The sequence below is a fragment of the Pogoniulus pusillus genome, chromosome Z, assembly GCF_015220805.1.
Source record: "Pogoniulus pusillus isolate bPogPus1 chromosome Z, bPogPus1.pri, whole genome shotgun sequence".
NCBI classification, from domain to species: domain Eukaryota; kingdom Metazoa; phylum Chordata; class Aves; order Piciformes; family Lybiidae; genus Pogoniulus; species Pogoniulus pusillus.
In genome coordinates this window covers 98,145,693-98,150,194 of record NC_087309.1, presented here as the reverse complement: position 1 = coordinate 98,150,194, position 4,502 = coordinate 98,145,693, and the positions used below count along the sequence as shown (strand labels likewise).

At 46.4% G+C, this 4,502-nt stretch overlaps 1 non-coding gene across 1 annotated transcript; it reads left to right on the top strand.

Annotated features, from left to right (window-relative positions):
• Positions 1-3,467: 3,467 nt before the first annotated feature.
• On the top strand, positions 3,468-3,540 carry TRNAK-CUU (transfer RNA lysine (anticodon CUU)). Its single transcript has one exon. It is a non-coding gene; the product is annotated as a tRNA-Lys (tRNA).
• Positions 3,541-4,502: the final 962 nt, after the last annotated feature.

Sequence of the window (4,502 nt, the reverse complement as noted above, 5' to 3'; positions counted from 1 at the left end):
CTCTGAACCTCTGTAACAACGTCCCCAGAAACCAAGAGGACGACCACGTGTCTCATTTGGAGCTCTCTGCCAAAGACTCCAAGTTGGACCATTGTCACTGGCAGCCGTGTACAGAATGTTTTTAATGTCCGGACCAGATCTCACAGGTCCCAGGCCCACTGCATGGACTACTTCTCGTTTGATCTGATCAAAGGCTGCTTGTTGTTCAGGTCCCCACTCAAAATTGTTTCTCTTACGAGTCACATCATGCAGAGGTTTGACAATCTGACTGAAACCAGGAATGTGTAGTCTCCAAAATCCCACCACACCAAGGAAAGAAAGTGTGTCCTTCTTACTGGTGGGAACTGCCATGGTAGAGACTTTGTTGATCACATCCTGAGGAATGTAACGGCGACCATCCTGCCACCGCACTCCCAGAAACTGAATTTCTCTGGCAGGTCCTTTGACCTTGTCTCTCTTAATGGCAAAACCTGCTTGCAGCAGAATGTCAATGATTTTGTTACCTTTCTCGAAGACTTCCTCAGCAGTTTGGCCCCACACAATGATGTCGTCGATGTACTGGATGTGCTCTGGAGCTTTACCTTTCTCCAGTGCATTGTGGATGACTGAGTGACAGATGGTTGAGCTGTGTTTCCACCCCTGAGGCAAACGATTGAACTGGTACTGGATTCCTCTCCAGGTGAATGCAAACTGAGGCCTGCACTCCTTTGCTATGGGAATAGAGAAGAAAGCATTAGCAATGTCTATGGTTGCATACCATTTAGCCTCCTTCGATTCCAGCTCGTACTGGAGTTCCAGCATGTCCGGCACAGCTGCACTCATGGGTGGTGTCACCTCGTTGAGGGCACGAAAGTCAACTGTCAGTCTCCAGTCGCCCGTAGGTTTGCGCACAGGCCAGATGGGACTGTTGAAAGGTGAATGAGCTTTCTCGATGACAGCCTGACTCTCCAATTGACGAATCAGCTGATGAATGGGCAACAAAGAGTCACGGTTAGTTCTGTACTGCCTATGATGAACAGTTTGAGTTGCAATTGGCACTTCCAGGTCCTCTATGTCATGATGTCCCACAACTGCAGATTCATCAGAAAGTTCAGGCCTAACAGACAACTTCAATTTATCATCCTCAATCTCTACAGATGCTATACCAAAAGCCCATTTATGACCCTTAGGATCTTTGAAACAACCTTGTCTCAAAAAGTCAATTCCCAGAATGCAAGGCGCATCAGGACCAGTTACAATAGTATGTTTCTTCCACTCTTTACCAGTTAAACTGATCTCAGCCTGTACCTTAGTTAACTCTTGAGATCCACCAGTGATTCCAAAGATAGAAATGGACTCTGTCCCTTTGCAATTTGATGGCAATAAAGTACACTGAGCACCTGTGTCAACTAAAGCCCTGTATTTCCGAACTCTTGAACTGCCAGGCCACCTAATGAATACATTCCAATAGATTCGGTTCTCTCCACTGTCCCTTTCCTCCTCCTGGCTGGAGGCAGGGCACCCCTAATGCTGAACATGGCATGTAGGGTGTACACAATGATTGTTGTTGTTGCGAGAGGAATTGCAACTGTTGGAACAATTGCAGTTGCTCTCGGGAGCTGAAGAAGTGACAGCTACTTTCCTGGCATTATTGCCTCTGTTTCTGCCACTCTGCAGATCCCTGATCCTCTTTGAAAGAGCTGAAGTAGGTTTACCATCCCATTTGTTCATGTTCTCACCGTATGTGTCACGCAGAAGTATCCACAGTGACGCACGTGATTGCTGCTGTCTGGGTGGAATTTGTCTCCTCCTGGGCTGGAATTGCCTTGCAGGAGGTGGGCGTCTGTTCCTGATGGCAGAAACATGCACCCATTCAGATGATGCAGGAATGGTATCCTTTACCAGATTGGAAATTGAGGTTTTAAGGTCCTCCTTCAGTTCTTTCATGCTCTCCTGAAAACCATCTTTAAGCTCTGTAGTCATAGTCTTTATGGCACAGATTATACCAGAATGTGACAAGCTGTCCTCTATCTGCCTGAGCTGGTCAGTGAATTCACCAACAGTGAAAGATCTTCCATTATCACTCCTTGCTAGGAACTTGCTGGCCAAGATGTTAGCATAGGATGAAGGAGCAAGCTTAATCAGCTTCTTCATGAGACCTGTTCCCAAAGGAATATCGTCAGGCTCATGAGTACCATGATCTCCATAAAGCACTTCCTTCACAGCAAACTCCTTCAGAAGCTTAATTCCCTGCTCAACAGTGTTCCACTTCTTGGCAGCCCATGGCAAATCATCTCGGGAAGGATATCTCATAGCCACAGCCAAGAGAAGGCGTGTCCACAAGCTAACCCTACCAAGAGGACTTGCTAGGTGTTTGTCCACTCCACTCTCCTTAGTGAGTGGTCCCAGCTGCTTGGCAGACTTGTCTCCTACCTGCAGAGCATTAGCACCAATGCCACGGCATCTCACTAGCCAGCTTAGGATTGGCTCACCTGATTCCCTTGTGTATTCCTTCCTAACTTCCCTGACCTCTCTGAATGGATCCTTGGAGCCTTGGATGTCATCTTCCTCCTCTTCCTCCTGTTGTTCTGGTGGTGCCTGGCCTAACACAATCTTCCTCATAGCATTCCTAAACTCATGGGAACCATCCTCTCTCTTAGCAGCTAACCTCACAGCACTCCTCTCACTTGAGTATTGTTGTCTCAGCACATCTACAAGGTCTCGCAGACTAACTGCCTCCTCTTCCTCCTCTTGCTGCTGATCACCAGAGGTTCCATCTCTTACATCCTCCTGTGAACCACTCTTTGTCTTAGCTTTTGCCTTAGCAGGTGCCAGAAGGGCCTGAGCAGCAACAGACTTGGATGTGTCTGCTGGAGGATTTGAATCTTTAGGAGTCTGACTTGGAGGGTTTGAATCCTTAGGAGTCTGACCTGGAGCATTTGCATTATTGGAGGTCTGACCTGGAGCATTTGAATTATTGGAGGTCTGACCTGGAGCATTTGAATTATTGGAGGTCTGACTTGGAGCATTTGTATCCTTAGGGGTCTGACTTGGAGCTTGTGAGTTCAAATCTGCCTTGCTTTTAGCAGGAGGATTTTGGTTCTGGTCTGCTGGCTGGGGGTTTGAATTGGCTGAGCTGGTGTTATTAGGATTTGGACTGACTGGGCTAGCGTTACCAGCACTAGTAGTATTATTAACATTAGTGGGATTATTTGCCTGTCCTCCTGGGATGCCTGCCAATCCTGCCATGTTTTGATTGTTGCTAGGACCATTCTGATTTTGGGTACTTGCCTGTGCCCCTGAGGCTCCTGCTGAACTCTGTCTGTTATCATTATTGTTTACGTTAGTGGTGGGAACACGGCCAAGGATGTCCCTGCTGCGTGCAGGGCCAGGCTGGATGGGCTCTGCAGGCCCCTCCCCGGCCACAGCACCGCAGCGGCACAGGCTGCCCTGTGCCTGCTCCGCGGCTGCTCTGCAGCCAGAGCCGTGCCCGGCTAGCTCAGTCGGTAGAGCATGGGACTCTTAATCTCAGGGTCGTGGGTTCGAGCCCCACGTTGGGCGCCAATTATAAAATGTGATGGTTTGGGGGTTACCCCGCCTCCCCCCACTTTTGAATTTGCCCCAGCTAACTCAGACGGACCCTGGGAATATAGATGAAGCAATTTATTTACAGCTAGCAGAATTTACAAGCAGCTATTTACAATATATACAGTTATATACAATTATATACAGAAATATACAAAGGATAAACACTATAAAAGCACAACTCCCCTCCCAGAAACCTAAGTCCCCAGGAGGGGCTCTCAAACCACCCCAACACCTCCCCCCGGCCCTCTCAACCTTACCCCAGTTCTCAGGAAGAAGAGAGGTGCAGCCAAGAGGTTAGGGAGCAAGGTTAGTAGGAGCAGGGTTAATGAGATGTGACCGGGTCCAAGGCAAAAGCAAGAGTGAGAAACAAAATGGAGAATGTTTTCTTCTTCTTCCCAGAGTTCTCAGCGTGACTGTGAGAGAAGTAGACACAATTGTTTTTCATTTCACTGCCCGTTATCTAGTTCTTTTACCAAAACATTCCAGCTTGCTTCAAACTAGCACACTATAGCTGTAATGAATAATCCAATGGTGTGGGTTTCAGTTATGTCTTTTTTCCTTTATTTGCAATAATTTTAGTGTTATAAATATGTTGGCACATGTTGGAACTGATCATACAAGCTAAGCTATGACAGATGAAAGAATGAGAGCTTGGGAGCAATTCTGTGTTTATAAGCAATGCATTAGATGAAGTCATGCGGGTTAAAATAAAAAAAATTGGCCTATAAGAACAGACTAAAAATGTATTTGTAAAAGTAAATATGTTATTTTACGTTACTTATCTTAGATCAAAGTTTTGATCTTTTCAAGAAGGCGATGCTTCTAGCTAATCTGTGAAACAATTCTATTTTAAGTCTGTTAGGAAATGAATTCATTTCAAAATGTACTGTTTAAGATTCCAGTATTTGTTTATGTCTGAAGGTTGAAAACCCCAC